At 31.6% G+C, this 20984-nt stretch overlaps 1 protein-coding gene across 5 annotated transcripts in view; it reads right to left on the reverse strand.

Moving 5' to 3' along the window:
- The window catches only part of LOC108910174 (beta-1,4-glucuronyltransferase 1), a 193828-nt gene that overhangs the window by 49647 nt on the left and 123197 nt on the right, over window positions 1-20984 (reverse strand). For all 5 annotated transcript variants that reach the window (XM_018714706.2, XM_018714704.2, XM_018714708.2 and 2 more), the window contains exon 3: window positions 3203-3232. The gene's annotated coding sequence lies outside the window, so the exon portion shown is untranslated. The remainder of the gene's footprint in view (window positions 1-3202; window positions 3233-20984) is intronic.

Here is a 20984-nt window from a genome sequence, read left to right on the forward strand (position 1 = left end):
AAAATGCATTCCAAAGAACGTAGGAATTCCAAGAATAAGTTGTTAGAATGTTGTCAGAAAACAAATAACAGGTAAATAGCTGGTTTTTAGACGGATTTTCCAAGCTATAAGAATAGATTAAATGAGATGGACTAATCTGTCCCGTATTGCTACACGGAGTCACTAGAGGGAGGCTAGGGTTACTTGCAAGTTCAGTTAGTCACAGAATTATTTATATAAATGTAAGTCCAATCAATTAGGTAATTATTAACATAGTATAGTTATACCAAAGCGTCCCGATATTCAGGTTCTCGCCAGTAAGATAAGAACATAAACGTCTGGACCCAAGAAATTGGCCTGTCGAAGCGAGATGTCGAATTCAGGAAAGATCTCCAAAAAAACAGGCAGTTTTTCCTTGGGTTCCACATTGAGCAGTCGACTTAATTTTAGTCTCGGGTTAATTTAATAATGGATAAAGTCATTCCAAATTTTGCTATGGATTGCGCATTCTCTGAATCTCGGTACGCTGTCGCGTGTTAATAAATTAATTAATAATGTTGTTCGAGCCCGTTGTGTCGTTATTTTGTTTGTTTGTTCTGTTTTTATTGTTATCAAAATCCTTCCTGGAAGTTTTGGTGTTTCTTTCTTGTTCTTCCAACTTAATTGTCACCCTATATAACCAACCACTGGATTATCTTGTACATGAGCGACATACGGTAAGTTTTTGTATAAAAAGGTACTCTGGTTAGATTTTAATAGCACGAGCCGTTTTCTAGTAAAATCCATTCCAATAATTCATTAAATAATTAATAATTCATTAAAATTAATGACATTATGACTGAATTACCCTGTATAAGTGAATAAAATCTCTTTGCAGGAACTAAATTATTTGAGGAAAGACATGTGTCTGTGTAAATTCAAAAACTAGAAAAGTAATTTTTGTAACAGTTCTAATGAATTCCTAAAGCGAAATTATCTCATATTTATAATTAAACTGCTGTTAAAAAAACGAACCCTCAATTCAATATGTCAATATGTTGCACGTTTTAAGTACAAATATACTGCATCAAGCGACGTTTAACTAGTTAGTTAAGATGGGGTGACATTTATAACCAATAACGGTACTAATCGTTGTGTGAAGCGTCGCTTCACGCGTGAAGTAGCGCTCAAGCGTATTTATACCCTTAGCTAAGATGTATCAGATTTATAAAGTGTGTTCTTTGAAGCGTAATTTCAAGTAAAGTAAAAAAACTTGTGTAAATTTCTTTTGTATGCTGCAGGGTAAAGATGCATCAATGATTTCATTTCAAATAATTTAAATTTACTATTTCCGCTGTAGATACATTTATTTATTGACGAGAATGAAATTTTAACTCCTGTACTCTTTTTAATTTTATTTAATTCTACCATTAAGTGAACGCTACCATACAGGGTGTTCACAAATTTGGAGAGGATTTTTGATAGTATGCAGAAAGCATCAACAATAATCGTCATCAGATATCAAAATAGTTGAAACTGCAAAACAAGGTTTAACATTAATAATACAAAAAATGTTTTAAAACCTTTGGAATCATTCATTGCTTCAGTAATGGCGAGTAGTTTGATTTTTTGTATAATTTTTTGTTGTAACATAACGATTTCTAGTTTAATTTTAGGTAATAATTAGTATTTTTTTAGTTTTTAATTTTTGCAATATGAAAACGTGTTTTTAATGTGAAAATTATTACTGAACAAATTTTTAATTGACACCCCCTCTCCCTCTAGATTCCGAGGTAACGGCGCCTATGCTAACGAGTCCTTTCCGACAAAAGACGCCATGTATCTTCTTCATCTTCAGAATAATTTTAATTTCGAAATTTCTATGACTGACTACATTACTTCTTATATTCTTTCACTGACTTGAGTAATTGAAACTGGGACAACTATTTTAAACTCTTTGTCACTGTTGTACACACTGGGTGTTTCAGTCATAATGTCGTTAATTATAAGGGAAGCTAGGGAAAAATGAGTAGAATACGATTACGCAATTTTACTGTTTTATAATTAAATATGTGTTTTTAGTCTTACATATGTTCAAGTAGGTAATTAGTCAGTTTGTAGTACGCATACCTTTTCAGAGTTGTATGGTACCTACTTATTTAAAATGACTTTATGGACGAATGTCCATAAAGTCTTAATAAAGTTGAGATCCGTTGCACTTTGATATTGAAAGCAATTGCAAAACTAAACGAGACGAAAACTAGGAAATCAGCTGTTTCGCTACAACGTCGGAGTTAACGGGAGTTAAGGGGTAATTTGCTTATTTTAAAAGGTCGAGAAATTTTTTTTCTATTATCTGTCTTTACTAGGCCTTCCGAATACGTGGTTAAATAAGTTTACGACTGAAACACCTTGTATAATGATATTATCCGATACGGCAAGTGTACCTACAGCTTTATTAATTTATGTAAATACCACAACAAATTTAGAAGATGACCCAACGCCGTCTACGTATTGTTTATACGCAAGGTCGACTTGAAGGTCTTCTGACCGCTTAATCACCAGCTCAAAAAAAAACCTAACAATAAATAATTGTAAACAAATCTAATAATTATTAAGTACGGAGATTATAATCGCACAAAACTGTTTATTAAGGCACCGAAGTATTTGGGGATGAGTAAGTCGTCACGTTTTTTCCACCAAGGCAAGGAAAAAATGGTCACGTTTCCACGCTCAAGTTTGAAACGCGTTAGTAATGTCAATGTGAATAGTTTTTTATGGGGAATATGGTGTGTACGAGAGTAATCATTCTGTTTGGTCCCTTGCTTTGTTTTACGAGAAAAATTTACATACAAAATTAAATTAATTACTTAATTCATTAATTATTATATACAAAAATACCAGCATAAACAAATTTAGAAGATGAGACATCACCTAACCGTTCATATAGTATGTGTGCCTATAAACAAGCAAGGCCATTCGAGGCACTTTTTCTTTCATATTAGGTCACTAAAGAAGTCCTGAATAATACTTATGGAAATCAGTCAAAGCTGACAGTAAATTAAACGAGGAAAATAATGGCGGGGTTATCGCTTCAGTAAAATAGTTATTTGCCAATATTATTTACATTAGACTGGGTGGTACTAGTAATAAAAAAAAGAAAAAAAAAATTGTACAGGCACTTCCAAATTTACAAAATTGCAGATGTTTTACAAATTTTACGACTTAAATATAAAATACTTACTTTGTCTCACTGACAGAAGAGTTATTGTGTCTGTAAAAAAAAGAAAACCATTATTATCAAAATATAACTATGACCAACTCATCTACAGACAATAGATACGTTGTAATGAAAATTCATACAAGATGTCTACAAACTTTGAGATATTTTTTTAATGGAAGATAGAATGCAATAATAATAAACATTTTTTAATAATCGAAATTACTAAAACTTATTCAGAACCTCTGGAATCATCCCTGACTTTTTTATAGCAACAAAAAAACTGCTAATTCAATTTTAGGTAATCATTAGGTCTACTTTAGTTTTCATTATAGAAACATGTAACTTTTATTGAGAAAATTAATATTAGTGAACAAATTATTTATTTTTGTAGATCCTGTCTTAACTGTTTTCTTTTTGTGAAACGGCAGTGCTCTTGTGGTGTGTATATCAATAAACGCCAGTAAACAAACTGAAATGATTCACCATTACAATAACAATGAATCGACTTGAATGAATGGCCACCAAACTTGTAAGCAGAGGTAGAGCTATCACTAGAGCCAGCGGTTACAAAAAAGTTTTAATCGTATCAATGTGATCAGTCGGCAGATATTAAAAATATATACTTATTCTATTTGCAAAAAATATTTCTGTCAATCGAGACATTTTAATTATATTTTGGTACAGAAGAGTAAAAATATTACTAAGACTGTCTTTTTATTCTCAAGGGAATTTATTTCCCTGGAAGCTTCGTGCATGTTCGAAGATGTACGTTTCTAGTATCTAGGCGTTCAATTCAAATCGTCTTGAGGCTAGGAGTATATTTTTGTCATTGCTTTTATCAAGGGTAACAGAAACACTTTACAAAGTTCTCGGTAATTGAAGAAAACACAAAAAAACAATTTATTTGAAGATTTGCACGAGTACAATATTTTCACTGGCGCATCCACCAAAATGTAGATTATTTAAAATTTTGATACCAATTTAAAAATGACGATATGTAAAATATAAATGTGAGCATCACAAATTTTGCTTGTTAAATATTATGTCTCACAGAGAGAAGAGTAATACCAACAATACATGTTGCGATAAATTGTGATTATTTAACTGTGAGTTAAGAAGCGTTGCGATTTATTTCGATCAGATCAGTTTTATTTGTGCAGATAAACAGCTACATTTGTAGTTAGGTGTATAGTTCGCTTTACTCTTTCTTTATACAAAGTATTAGAAGTTTGACTGCCTTAATTTTAACAGACGATATAATACATTAAAATAAACAAAAAAATCTTATATGACATGGGTCCTAAACTCAACCATTTCCGAGAAAAAAATTATCAAAATCTCCAACTTGATGTACAAAAGTTCGATTAATTAAGGAATATTGACATACCTGCGTGCATAAAATACCATAAAATACAATGTTTATAACTTTTTTGAACTTTCTTTATACTTAATTCTAAAAAATAATTAGCGTTGTAATAAATTTAAAGTTCGATAAAATTCATATCGAGCAATGTGACAACGGCGTGGCGGTTTATTAAAACGAGGTACTAAAGTGTCCAGCAACCACCAATACGCAATTCAGTTGGTATCTGGATTCGACTGTGTCGGAGTGTTTTTTACGTACCACTATTTCCTTTTCTTGAGGTGTTTTCCAGCGGGTGCGCGAAAATTGTATTCGAAGGTGAAGTTCGTGCATCGAAAATGGTGGTGGACATTTTGAGCATTTGTTGTAGTTTGTTTTGTACTTGTGCGTTTAAAAATTACTAAATCTTGCTTTTTGGTAAGTACCTAAATTATTTTTAATACGTATGATTATTTGGACGACGTGAATATTTTTCAAATATGTAATTTGATTCCGTTAAGTTCCTGTTTTAAGATAATTACTAAAGTTCGAGCTAAAATTTAAGCACAGCAATATCTTCGCACTACAAAATCATTTTATTTTATTTATTTAAAAATTGGAAAACAATTGTCTTGAAATTTGCTAAATGTTTCACAATAATAGCTGTTTACATTTTTTCCGTAGGACAAGTCTGCCGCGTGTACATCAGCAGGTTAAGCGCTGTTGTCACGTTGTGACGAAGCTCCCCAATATTAATACTCGCTGTATTTTGAAAACTGTTAATCTTACGCCTCTGTAATATAAAACTTTTTTGTTCATTTATGACTCTATCTCATGCCATTATTTACATAATTATTCCTCATACGATTAATTCAAGTTTCATATAATTTTCGAGAGAAATAGACAGGAAATTGCTAATTTATTTTTAAATTTAAACATTTTTCTATATATTATAACAAGGGAGTTAGATGGGGGTGGACAATTATAACGGACCACCCGGTACATACAGAAATCTGCATTACCTAATGTGGCGTCAAAATAACCGATGACCTAGCGTAGATTAAAGTAGATTTCCCAAGTTCAAATCTACCAATCTGTGCAGGTATGTTTCCTACAAGTTGGAAACGCTTGATAAAAAGTTCCGAATCATTCAACTTCGCCCTAACTCTCCAATTTCAAACACCCCGTGTAAACACAGAAGAAAAGAAAGACTAATCTATGCACATAAATCAATTGTCATGGTCAGAGCTCTGTCTAACGGAAAAGGTACTCACGTATACATCCGAAAGAAATAGCTGAAAGGCTGAAAAATGGAGGAAATATGAACCCAAAGAAATGCCATGAAAGACTATTAATCTTTGGTATTCGTAGAAAATTCGCTTTCAAAGTATTTAAAAAAAAATCTAGACCACACCTTATCTAGGTGATTTTTACGACTACATATGGTGGTTATGTTAAATATGTAATGTTTTAAATAAAATGAAAGACTAACTTATCAAATATATTCAAAATTATGTGTACTCATTTTCCAGTAAGATATGATATGAAATAAAATAGAACAAGGTCCTTGCAAATTTATTAATTTTAATAGAATTACATTTCAAGAAAGTGCATAGGTTAAAATTTAATATGGGAAGTAAAAGCAAAAACAATTCCAAAAAATAATTCATTTAATTTTATCGATATGTCGTTACCGGGAATAATATTACTTATTATTATCTCAAAAGTTAAATATAATAAAACTCATATTTCATAAAAATATGATAACATTGTATTAACGTCGTCCTTTCAATGATCCGTAATAAATAAAACGCGATACCCATGTACCCATAAATATTTTCAAACTGTTAAAACATAATTACTACATTCACGCTCAAAGAGCGCGAAATTGGTATTTTTCTAAATTACTTTATTCATTAAATTCCCTTGCACTGTTAATTAATAATTATAACAAAAAATAATTCACAACAGTAACAAGACTTTAGAGAGATGGAACTCCCATTCAACAGATATAAGCAGATCCTATTAAATAATTTTATTATTGTTTAGAGACACCGATTAAATAAGATGTTAGTGTGAAAATCGGACTCCATATTCAGATCGAGCCTGCGTTGCTGTCACCTGTCAAGCGTTGTATGTGACGTTGCGAGGTTCGCACTGCTGTACGCTCTCGACCCCGATGTTTTATGTTTAATGTTTATTTATCATTGCATTACCTGTACGATTATATATAATACATCAGTTATAAAATCACACCGCGTCTCACTCTGCCCTAACATAAGACACCTAATTTAGAATGTCTTCTGACCTGGGACAAGCAGTTTCGAGTCATGCCAATGAGGTTCGATTATACTTATTTATACTAGGGCGATCAAATTGGAACAATATTTGTGGAATTTGATCACGAATATCTTGCCGAAGAGAAACATGACCCATTCTGTTTCATTTTAAAGTTATTGCGGTTTGGTCATTACTAACTACAGTCACCAAAATCACTAAAATTTTGATATAAAGTTAAATAGAGTTTAAAATATTACTAACAATGAATTGTTTATATCTGTTATTATTTTGCGATCTATGTGGACGATACAACTAAATGAGAATCTTCAACTAATTTCGAAGATATTCTACCTGAAACTTGAATTTTATATTCTAAAATGTTCAGTATACATGTAGGTATTGGATTGTCGAAACCAAGAGAGTTGCACTAACAAAATTTGGACAGGACATAGCTAATACAATGCGACACATTGCCTTACTGTTAAAAATGTTATCACCGCCGTTCTTGGTTGTGAAAATTCGAAATATTTGAAATTATACAATTTTCGTGGCTGAAAACATACATAGGTATTGCATTGTCGGAACCAAGAGAGTTGCACGAACAATATTTGAGCAGAACATAGATAATACAATATGAAACATCGCCTTACTGTTAAAAATGTTGTCACCGCCGTTCTTGGTGGTGAAAATTCGAAATATTTGAAATTATTCAATTTTCGTGACTGAAAACATACATAGGTATTGCATTGTTGAAACCAAGAGAGTTGCACGAACAAAATTTGGACAGGACATAGCTAATACAATGCGACACATTGCCTTACTGTTAAAAATGTTATCACCGCCGTTCTTGGTTGTGAAAATTCGAAATATTTGAAATTATACAATTTTCGTGGCTGAAAACATACATAGGTATTGCATTGTCGGAACCAAGAGAGTTGCACGAACAATATTTGAGCAGAACATAGATAATACAATATGAAACATCGCCTTACTGTTAAAAATGTTGTCACCGCCGTTCTTGGTGGTGAAAATTCGAAATATTTGAAATTATTCAATTTTCGTGACTGAAAACATACATAGGTATTGCATTGTTGAAACCAAGAGAGTTGCACGAACAAAATTTGGACAGGACATAGCTAATACAATGCGACACATTGCCTTACTGTTAAAAATGTTATCACCGCCGTTCTTGGTTGTGAAAATTCGAAATATTTGAAATTATACAATTTTCGTGGCTGAAAACATACATAGGTATTGCATTGTCGGAACCAAGAGAGTTGCACGAACAATATTTGAGCAGAACATAGATAATACAATATGAAACATCGCCTTACTGTTAAAAATGTTGTCACCGCCGTTCTTGGTGGTGAAAATTCGAAAGATTTGAAATTATTCAATTTTCGTGGCTGAAAACATATATGGGTATAAGTTCCAGAAAATAGTTTTCAAGGACTTTTACTCTTTGGTGTGGAACATATAGTTACATTCTATGAATTTCTAGTTCAAGTTTTTAGATTTTGAAGTTGAGTTTTGAGGGTTTGAATTTAAGTTTTGAAGGGTTTGAGATTAGGTTTTTATGAGTTTTTAGAGTTAGTTATATAAGCTCAAAAATATAGTTTTCAAGTAATAGATTTAGAAAAGAGTCAGTGTTATTAGTTTGAGGTTAGGTTTGATAAATCTGAGGTTATGTTTTTGGGTTTAGGTTTAAAGTATTGTGAAGCTACATGGTTATTTTCGTTTTTTAATCAACATTAGATACGTCATTTTTTATTTTATTATTTTTAAATACCGAGTTATTATCTTTGGTGTTGAGACTNTTTGAGGTTAGGTTTGATAAATCTGAGGTTATGTTTTTGGGTTTAGGTTTAAAGTATTGTGAAGCTACATGGTTATTTTCGTTTTTTAATCAACATTAGATACGTCATTTTTTATTTTATTATTTTTAAATACCGAGTTATTATCTTTGGTGTTGAGACTGATGGGTTCTCACTCGATTTAAAATATTCCTATATATATATCAAATTATCGCACCAGATGATGGATCTTATAAATTATTAGACATCCATCAATAAGTTTTGACATAAGCCTACTTTGAGAAAAGTCACTCATTTTATACACCGTAATATTCTAAAGAGTTTAATTAAAAGCCTTTTTTCTCGAAAACCGTCTACATTAGAAAGTTCTACAAGAGTACAATATTTTTAGAAAATAAAATTGTACATTAGAAATTGGAGCCCGAATGGTAAAAAATCTAACCTTAAAAAAATTTGAACTTAAAATGTAATAGGAATGTAGCATAACTAGCGCCCCCTATGAAATATCAAAAAATTAATTAGACCAGCGTATTTGGCATCCTTAAAAACCCCGGAATACCAAATTTGATAAAAATATTTCGCACCATTTGAAAATTTTCGTAAAAATTCTATTTAAAAAATTTTATTTTGTATCTCGAAAACAAGAGAAGACAGAAATATAGTTCATAGGACAAAACATTCTTATTTGTTGTCTTATTTTTAAAAGATTCAATGTGATTTAGACTGTAAGTACACTTTATCAAAAGAAGTCCTGCAAATGAAAACAGAAACAGTGAAAAGCGCTTTCAAAACTAGTTTATGCTAAACTTATCATTATGTTAGAATCTAGATTACTGTTGAGTTTCCTGATTCTAACACCCTGCAACTCGGTTACTATCAACTTTTGGACTAAGGTAAGTTTGGCTATATCACATTATTATGAGAGATCACGTGTTAGTCTATGTACAATTCATTATGACACCCTATACAGGGTCGGAAAGCCCCATGGTTCATCGGCCGTTACGTGAGAGTGATAAAGTAAGTCATAGAAATCCATGCGATAGAGAAGGATGGCTGTAATGAAAGCGTCTCATAGTGACCGCCCGTTTCGCCCTTCCACAAATAAGATCCACTTCCACTTGTAATTCAGCGACCGGTGGTCATCTTTGTTTTCGTCGTTTGCCTTTTCTGTAATAGATGTCACTACTTATACAATTCCGACTTCGTATTCCGATATGTTAATACAATCCGTTAACAGAGGGCAGCACAATTTGTCTAAGGTGAGGCGCAGCCCTAGAAAGAGTGATGCCAGATCTACAGATTTTTTTGGAATTGGGGAAATAGGGAATTTTGCTTTATTTCTTGGGATTTTTAAGTCATTTTAAAAAGTATACTAAAATAACAACTAAATTAACTTTAAATGCAGCTGAGGACTATACTCCATTTAATAACTTCTCAGTAGGGGAAACAAGGTCACTAGATTTACAAACAGAGGTATCTATTATCTACTGTTTTCTTTGTTATGCGTTGTGCTGCCCTCTGTTAACGGATGGTATTAACATATCGAAATACCGAAGTCGAAATTGTATAAGTAGTGACATCCGTTAAAGAAAAGCCAAACGACGAAAACAAAGATGACCACCGGTCGCTGAAATTAAATTACAAGTGGAAGTGGATTGTGGAAGGGTGAAACGGGCGGTAACTATGAGACGCCTTCATTATAGCCATCCTTCTCTATCGCACGGATTTCTATGACTTACTTTATACCCTGTACATATAAATGCAATTTTTACATGAAACCAATGCAATAAAATATTTTTATGTAGACGTTAGAATTTATTGTGTGGTTAAAATTAAAAAAAAAATATATTGATCATGAATAAATATACCCAACCAAATTATTATATAACCCTTACTCATACGACGAAGCGGATTCAGGATATCTTCCGCCACGAAAGAAATACGCAGAAACGAAGATGACGACGACGGTCAGCTCATCAGGTAAAATTAAAATTATTATAATTTAATCTCAATCTGCTGGACATATACTTAGAATGTGCCTCCGAATTAAAAATAAACATGACGAAATGAAAATATGCCTAACAAATTTTGTGGATTTTTAAACGAAATTTATTTCTGTTTTAGGGAATACCAGCAAGGTCGTACATAGTTGTTTACAAAACATGTTGGGCAGTGTCATGGATTAGCCTTTCAATGCCAACCTTGACCCCCAGGGAGCTGCCTTGGGACTCCAAAGAGGTCATGAAAATGAGCTGAAAGCACGCTATTAAAAATGTATATCATGTAAACTGGGGTGATCAATAGTTTAAGGATATAGCTTTATAATTTTTTTATTACATACGCTGTCCTGTCAGTTTAAAAAGTGCGCAGAAAACGTTATCTGCCTTTATCCAAATTATGTCCAACATTTTGATATCTATTATCGAATATATGTCAAACTATCAATTATTTATCGTTTCACATTTTCACCATGAAGTGAAAAGTAATGATAAAAGGGCTATATAAAACACATTTTTATTTTGTTGAAGTAGATTTTCCTGAGTACACATATTTGTCAACCGTAAATAAATGCCTCATCGTATGGATGATGTATATCGATACATTTAAAAGCATATTTTTACTTAAGGAGGATCGGGTGAAGCGGGGACCGAGTTATAAAATTATATTTTTTCCCATAAGAACCTATGTTAAACAAATCGATAAATAATTCGAGAATAATTCACAGAATTTGATTTCTCATTGCAAAAAAATATATATTTCAATAATATGAAATTGACTACATTTTTTCGTAGAACCTGATCCCCCTTAACAAATATTCACCAACACACCAAAGAAAACTAATCTGTTTGAATGTATGAACAACTAACAATAAACATGCTCCACCGTGTATTGCTCTTTGCATTCGTAAAGAAAGTGGCAAGTGTATACAAGTGGCTGAAATAAGGACAATTTATATGTATAGATATCGTTTGTAAAACATTTAGAAATGTTTGAGCAGATATGGTCATGTGCTCATACTACACATGTGTACATCGTGATAAAAGTAATAAAATTTGGTAGGTATTTGAATAAATAAAGTTCTTCACTACAAAAATTCTTGAAAAATGAACAAGATTCTTCTTAATAGCTGTTTTACATTGACAATTTATTCATCAATTAATTCACGAATTTATTGGTAAACATTGTGGTTTTACACTGCTACAGACTTCAAAAATGTCACCTTTCCACTCATAATCATAGTGATACAACAGCGGTACCGTTCTGACACATATTATATAAATATTAGTTTTTGTAAATATCAAATCAGTAAAAACAATGCAAAACTAGCACGACGAAACACAATTATTTACATATTCCAATAACATAACCTCATTACTGATCTGAGGCTGGAAATCTGTTGGGTTGGTACTTCCGAACTTCACGAAGAAATTGACGAAAATTAGAACATGCTCTAATTCGTCAAGAACTTGATGAATAAATTGAGAGATGAAGTTATTTGACAATCTGATTTGATGCATTACACTTGTCCAATTTCTTGATGAAGCGACTTCATCAATTAATTGANGGGTGATCAATAGTTTAAGGATATAGCTTTATAATTTTTTTATTACATACGCTGTCCTGTCAGTTTAAAAAGTGCGCAGAAATCGTTATCTGCCTTTATCCAAATTATGTCCAACATTTTGATATCTATTATCGAATATATGTCAAACTATCAATTATTTATCATTTCACATTTTCACCATGAAGTGAAAAGTAATGATATAAGGGCTACTCTCTAAATATTCACCAACACACCAAAGAAAACGAATCTGCATTCGTAAAAAAGTGGCAAGTGTATACAAATGGTTGGTATAAAGGCAATTTTTGTGAACACATCGTTTGTACAACATTTAGAAATATTTGAGCAGATATTGTCATGTGCTCATACTACACATGTGTACATCGTGATAAAAGGAATAAAATAACATTTGTGTAGGTATTTGAATAAATAAAGCTCTTCACTACAATAAATTCTTGAAAAATGAACAAGATAGTTTCTTCCTTAAAAAATTACTACAAAAAAAATAGTTTATTTCATTTCTTTCAAATAATTCCGTCGTTTTTTAAAGATACTTCAATAAAATTTAGTTTATCGAGTAGCTGAAGAATATCGGATGGTTTTTATCTGAAACATATAAGTATGTAACTAAGAATACCACAAATAGTCATTGACTTTCTTGTCATATATTTTTGTTGGCACATATTTTGAGAAAACCAGTTTCATGAAAAAATACCTTTTTTACTACCAAAAAAAAATGACTAAGGGAACTTAAACAAATCCGTTGAGGAAAAATTTGTCCAAATAAAGATAACAGGAAAATGAATTCGCCAAATATTTGAGATTACTGTTAAGTAATTTGTAGAAATGAGTTGATTGCAAAGAATGCAAACAATGCAGTCAGATATTTTCCGTATGAATTACTGAGTATCTTTGTTTAAGCAGGAAATAGGAAGTGATATAATTTTACCATTTAATAACTACACAAAAGATTATATAAATAATTCATGGCTGGCTTGATATCTTTATGGGATATTAAACATGCAGACATTTTCTATGCCTAGTACTTCTAATACACCTATAGGAATATCTAATTTAATTTCAAACAGAAAAATAGAAATCTTTCGTTAATACGACTTGTCCCTAAATACTCCAGTTTAAAAAATAGGAAAAAAGTAGTACGCGAGATAGTACGGTTTTATTGATAGGGTAGTTTATACAGAGTATATCGGGAAGAATAGGGAAAATAGCTTGTTAGAAAGTTTGTTTTAGGATTAATTGGGAAATTTAAATTTGAATTCGGAGAGTCGAAATAAGAAATAATGAAGAAGTGTCCAAAAATGTTTAGTTTTCGAGATATGTGGTACAGAAATTTGAAAAAAAATTGACAGTTTCTAAAATATCTCTGACGGAGTTTGATGAAACTTGAGTTAATAATTTATCAATTGTCTGGTTTTTAGAAGAGTGACTCCCAGTACAATGCAAAAAATTAAAGGGTCATTGTTTCCAGCATGATTCGGCTTTTCCGTCCTATGTTCTGTTCCTCAACTTTTAATTAAATTAAAATTAAAGTTGATGACCCAAACCAGATTTCATCTCCGATTCATACCGTTTTTTGAGACAAATTTCTAATAAATTTGTATGCAGTCTGTAATCACTTAAAAACAGTTTTTTTTTCAAAACGATCCTTTTTCTTCTATGAAGAAAATGTGAGAAAACCCCAACATAGTCCAATTAACTAAGCCTTTAAATCGAAATTTTGTCAACTTGGCTGAATTTTTGATATGAGTTAGTTNGTGGTACAGAAATTTGAAAAAAAATTGACAGTTTCTAAAATATCTCTGACGGAGTTTGATGAAACTTGAGTTAATAATTTATCAATTGTCTGGTTTTTAAAAGAGTGACTCCCAGTACAATGAAAAAAATGATTCGGCTTTTCCGTCCTATGTTCTGTTCATCAACTTTTAATTAAATTAAAATTAAAGTTGATGACCCAAACCAGATTTCATCTCCGATTCATACCGTGTTTTGAGACAAATTTCTAATAAATTTTTATGCAGTCTGTAATCACTTAAAAACAGTTTTTTTTTCAAAACGATCCTTTTTCTTCTCTGAAGAAAATGTGAGAAAACCCCAACAATTTTTTTTTCCATTTTAATCATGATTATGAAGTGTTTAAGCTCAATAAAAACGTGACCCTTTAATTTTTTCAAAAATTTGACTGTTTAAAACAAAAAAACGGTTCGCTAGATCGAGAGGAAACTTCACATGGTTCTTCTGAGTATATCGAACTGTAAAAGTCATGCTTAACATTAGTCATTTCGCGAATATTTCAAATTTTTTTTTAAATTCCTGTAAGATGAAAAAAAAAAAATCGAATTTGTCGCCGAGATATCGATGATTGAAGACAAAAAGATCATTTTTCATTAAAAGTCCGATATTTCGATAAAAATGGTCGTATCGAAATTAAGAAAAAGGAAACTGAAGCTGAATAAACAAGCTATCTGATCCAGCTTAGGTGAAAAAAAAAAAAATTCCAAGTCCGTAGACTCAGAAAAAAAAATTTTTTTTGTCGCTATTTCTTACAATTGGATAATAACCGTAGCTCCTAAAAAATTTTGCCCGAAAGATCTAAAAACTAGAATCTTAGAGCTTTTTATCTTAATTCCCGATACGACCATTTTTCATCTAGTCTGTCAAAAATCACGGAAAAATTTCGGAAATTATTTTGACCCTTTAATTTTTTGCATTAGTTTATATCCGCAATAAATAGTTTCTTTTAATTAGATAAATTATTATGGCAAGTTTTCAGAGATATTTTAGGAAACGCAATTTTCCTATTAAATTGCCAACATCCCATTTCTCGAAAAGAAAACATTACTTCGTATAATTTTTGTCTTATTTTTAACTAACGAAATTCACATTCTAAGTAATGCTGGAAGCTAAATACATTAAATAAAAAATTAAATGTAATAAGATTAAGAAAAATAGAACAAAGCGGAGTCTTTGTTTTGAAAAAGGTTAACGCTAAATCAAATTTTCGCCCGTTTATTTATAAATTAAGCAAACATTTTTAAATCTTGTATAAACCTCTGCCTATAAAAACACACTTTCTTTCACAACTATTTCAGTATTCAAAGGATCTTTGAAAAGAACGCATAAAGCTAAAAAAATAAATAAATCACAATTTCAAAGAACTGTGAAATTACTTTCCGAGATTTCAGAAACTAACAAAACTTATTCGATAGTTTTGTTTTTGATTTTTCCATTTTCCTCTGCATATCAAATACATTTTATTTACGGAAAGGCACAATAAATATATTTATTTATTTATCTAAACACATCACAAATTTATATAACTCGGAATATTTTATTATCGATGACCGACGTTATCTTCAATATTTATAAAAATCTATGATGCACACTGGATAAGTCATCCTTATTAAATCTTATGAATACCAATAAGTTCCTACAAAACACGTGAAGAAAACAAAAAGACCGTCAGAAGAATGTGATCGACGACGAAGCTTAACCTTCAGGGAGAGCAACATATTTATTCCATTATCACATTTAGCAGAAAATCAAACAATAATACTATTCATTAATTAATAAACGGTAATTACAGGTAATGTGAGATCGTGAAGACGTCGATAATTGCTGAGCGATCATTTAATTTGCAACCCATAACCATTATAAATTTTTGACCTTCAAAAAATATAAATAAATAAATTTTGATAACGTAGAAGCATGTTGTGAAATAAGATAATCAGGGACGTTTACCAAAACTTTTTTATTAAACATTTTCGCATCATAAATGTGTTTTTAATTCTTTTGTGTCACCGTCACAGAAATTTTTATTATACACTGACACTAACAAACAAATAGGAGATAAAAAATTAGATATTAAATAAATTGAAAACAATAATATCTGTGTTCTTTTAACGTTGCCCCCTTAGATATTTTTCACGCGTACGCCTATGCTGGAGAATCACTTATTCACGCAGGACATGATGGTTCGCAGAATTCTAAATTCTTGGAGGTTTTCAATCGAATGCCACAAGGTTTTGCTTGGATCTTAGCAAAATTTTAAGTTTGCGAAGCAAACAGATACGTCCGTAGAATCATCAAGATCCAGTTGGTTCCCGGTTAAAAGTTAATGTCTTCTAAATTGTGAGAAAATGTTTTTTAATTACCATTTCGTTTCGCTACGCTACAGCGCTACAATAACAGAAATGTTTTAAAATTGGCTCATTTTTATTGTACTGGGCTTATGTTTATTACTTTATCCTTGAAATGTACTTTTAGAATATTTTTTATAACATTTCATTATGCATACTAAAAATACATACGCAGATGATTAAATGAATGAATAACTAAATAAACAATTTGGGTGTTTATATAAAATATTAAATATTTACAATGCGTCTAATAAAAGTGACAATTAAAATGAAAATAAAATTATTTGAAAGTCGCCAACACTTAAATATTGCGAAAGAACTTCACTTCTATAATAATCACCTTAATTTTAACAATCGTGCTAAAAGTAATTGCTTTTAACATTTTCCTATTTATTATATTTCACAAGCATCTATTATATAGATTACACATATTTAAATAGTTACATGATGCGTGACCAAAAATGACAAATAAATTATTGAAAGTTCGTATACCCAGAGACTCGCAAAACGGGGAAAAATCTCTGAAGGCGCCCACACACGTCCGGTTTTTCAATCGGGCTAAAATGGAAGTTTACGCGAACAAACTTCTGGATTAAGAATTTTTTTAGAAGGTGGATTCACACAAATCAGTACGATGCAAGTAATCTCTTCATGGTGTATTTCGCGCACGATTTTTATTCGACGTTTTAGTTCTCATGCAGCGAAAATAATTGGCGACATGGAATCGAAACACGATTCCGTTTATTTGAGAGATTATTATGCCGATAAAAATAACGCGTGTTTCATTTTATGGTACAATTTTATGCTAATGCCCGTGTGAGTGGCGCCGTCAGAATGCAAATGGTACACGTTGACGTGCGTGGAAATCTCAAACTGAATAAAATCGTCAAATTCCAAGGAAGAATAGTTGCTCTAAATTCCATCAGTTTCGGTACTTCTTTCGCTACATCCAATATTTTGTTGCAGTTCTAGTTTCTAATCATAAAATCCGAAACAAAACGTTAGTGTTATAAAACAAAACAAAGCTTACAACGGTGTTGACTTTAGGAGTAGTACATCTCACTTATACTCAAAACATATTTGTAGGTAGATATCCAAATAGCTAAATCTCACTTATGGTATATTGATAAGAAGTAATAAGTTCGAAATTTGTTTATATCGGATAACTCTCCTGGACGAATGATTGTAGCAATATACTAGATATTGGGGGAGTAATTCAATGCCAGTCGGGGCTTATAGTCCGTGGAGTAGTTGTTTCTAAAAACTTCATTAGTTAAAAAGTTTATTCCGCCAACTATAATACTAATATGCTGATTAGTAGGTCACTCTATGCCAGTCTAAACGATGCTTTGCGCCAATAAGCAACAAATAACAACGCTATTTAAAGATGTGACATATGACATGCTTTAAAAAATGTATCTGACCTATAGGCATCACCATAACCATGCATTTATGTTTAGTTAATTTTCTAATGTCAATATGTTTTAGATTCCTAAAACTACAGCTGACGTTTAATTTTTAGAAAGTTGAACTGTTTAGATCATACTCAAGTATGGTTTACATTTTATTTAATTTTTATTATTTTTCCAGCATGTAGGCAATTTGTAAGTAGTCTGGTTTAATTTTGAAATTGAAGTTTCGTTTATTGTTTTCATCTTGTATTACACAGAAAGGGAAATATGTTATCACCATATTTATAACTTTATTACAAATAACGAATTAAATCAATTCATCATTTAGGAACAAATTAAAATTTAAACAAATCTTAATAACATTCTTCTATACATAGAAAATGAAGCATTTTTTGAGCCATAGACGCAGTATTACGCACTTTTCTTTGTTTAGACTTACTACAAAAATACGAAAAAACGTTTTTTGAAACGCTGATTCTGTCGATAGCACGATAGAACTCTGCTTTCATCAGCGTAAAACAATTTTGTTTAAAACATAATAGAACTTGATGATAACATAAAACTGAGCTAACAACTTTTCTCTTTACTACAAAAAACGCTAATTACTGCCACAACAGCCCCTTCTCTCTTCATATAGGGGACAATCCCATTAGTTTGAACTATTTTGAAACAATGTGAAAATTAGCACCGTTTTGCAGTTTCGACGGTTTTGATTCCATGGATGTAAACACTTTGTATATTACATTTCATCAGCAAAAGAAAATTATGCTGTTTGTCATTAGAATGCAGGACAAATTTTAAATGTAATTTGTTTCAGATTTATAGTAACAATAAAAAGTATAGTATTTAGAAGTAGATTAACACATGTTAATAAATTTTATAGTCTAGCCTTTTTAGTATTCAAAACAGACGTTTTCATGCCAACAGCGTGTCTAATTTCTAATTCAAACTAAAGCTGCGATTTGGCGCACTGTCTTTAATTCCGTCACTAAACTGACAGCGATAAACGTGGGATATGTTCTTGATATTTTTTAAATAAAAAATATATTTCCCATCTTATTGTCTGATTGAAATAGCTAAAAATGAACTTTTGAAGAAAATCAGCTTAAGAATTATTTCTTATTTATATTGATGTTAAAATGAATATAAGATTTAAGAAATAACATTTAACAAACTGATAAAACAGAAAATAGTGCTAATAAATAACATTTCTACAATTTTTTTTAATATTAAGATGACTGCAAGTGTTTTTACGTGTTTTAAAAATGTCCAACAATCATGTGATAGCAAAAGGAATTTTCTTACAAAATATAAGAAAAAAACATTTCATTAGCAATAGCAACATAATTATACGTAGGTATACATCAAAATAGAAAATGGATATACACCGCTCAAAATAATTAGAGGAACACTTATTTAAATCTCAATAATTTTTTTATTTGTAATACTATATAAATCTAATAAATTTACGAAAATAAAACAAATTTACATAATCACTCCTGAGACAACAGCGCCAATTCAAAAAAACTACAAGAAATAAAGTGAAGACTCTGTGATCCTGTCCTGTGTATGTCTTCCATTAGCACGAATTACTGCTTGACACCTCCGTGGTAAGCTTCGGATGAGCCTACGAATGTCTTTTTGTGGTATATTCTCCCATTCTTCGATTAGGGAATTTGTTAACTGTTGGAGAGTCTGAGGTGGGTCTGGGCGCCTCCGAACACGCCTATCTAACAAATCCCAAAGATGTTCGATGGGGTTTAGATCAGGACTTAGCGGAGGCCAATCCATGGATTGAATCTCGTGATGTTGAAGGTAGTTCATGGTGATAATCGCAGTATGTGGCCTTGCGTTATCTTGCATAAACAGAAAATTTGGACCTATACCATAAGCGGCTGGTATAACATGATCTACTAGATTGAGATCAATGTACTGTTCAGCGGTTAGAGTTCCTGGAACTATGACAAGATCGGTCCTTTCATCAAGACTAATTCCGCCCCAAACCATCACTGACCCACCACCAAATCTTTCGACTTCTTGCATGGTAGCTGAAGAATGGCGTTCATGTGGACGTCGGTATACACGTACTCGACAATCACAACGACTTAAACGAAATCGTGACTCAGCTGTGAAGAGTACTGGTGTCCAATATCGAAGTTGCCATGCCACATGCTCACGTGCAAAATGTAAACGAGACCTTATGTGATACGGAGTTAAAATAGGTTTTCGCACGGGTCTTCTTGGTCTCAAGTTTGGTTTTCTCAGTCTGTTCCTAACTGTCTGATCGGAAATTTCCAACCCATGAGTCGTTCTAAGCCTACTTTGAAGGTCTTTTGCTGTGGATGTACGAGAACGCAAGGAGGATAGGACTAAAAACCAGTCCTGAATTCGGTTTGTTTTCCTCTTAGGACCTTGTCCAATGCGTCTTTTATATCCTCCGGTTTCTAAGTAACGATTCCACACGCGATGGATGACAGAAGGGCTCACGTTAAAATCTCTTACAACCTGTCGAATACTGGTGCCATACTCTATACTAGCAACAACACGAACGACTTCAACTTCACTTAGATGCCTCATTTTTTACAATTTATGCTGAACAGTCAACATTGTTTACTATTCCAAGGCACAGCATATTTCTAAATTGAAATTTTGATTGTATGTTTCACTTTATTTCTTGTAGTTTTTTTGAATTGGTACTATTGTCTCAAGAATGATTATGTAAATTTGTTTTATTTTCGTAAATTTATTCCAACAAAATGTTAGTCTTTAAGATATGCATTATTAGAGTTATATAGTATTACAAATAAAAAAGTTATTGAGATTTAAATAAGTGATCCTCTAATTATTTTGAGCGGTGTATTTAACAAAATTGTAGTAAAGTTAAATACATTTGAAATACAACTTGTTGTTAATGTGTAACACAAATTGATACTATCTTCATATTTTCTAAAAATATTACATTAGTAGATGTCGAACGGTCGTTCTCTTCATAATTAAGATATTTTATCACCGCCGCGAATAAGTTTAGCTGAAACAAGGGCAGAAACATACCCGATGATGCGATCTATAATGGATCCCATCTAGATTGTGGAATCGTTGGCAACGATCTGTAAAACAATTTACGTGTTTCACAATGATACAATGACATAAATCTTATAATCACTGTCCACTTTATTCTATGCTGATGATCCGCACGACTTTGGTGCGCGGCCAATTATGACAGCTCTAGACTGATT

The sequence above is a fragment of the Anoplophora glabripennis genome, unplaced genomic scaffold (genome assembly GCF_000390285.2).
Source record: "Anoplophora glabripennis isolate ALB-LARVAE unplaced genomic scaffold, Agla_2.0 scaffold372, whole genome shotgun sequence".
NCBI classification, from domain to species: domain Eukaryota; kingdom Metazoa; phylum Arthropoda; class Insecta; order Coleoptera; family Cerambycidae; genus Anoplophora; species Anoplophora glabripennis.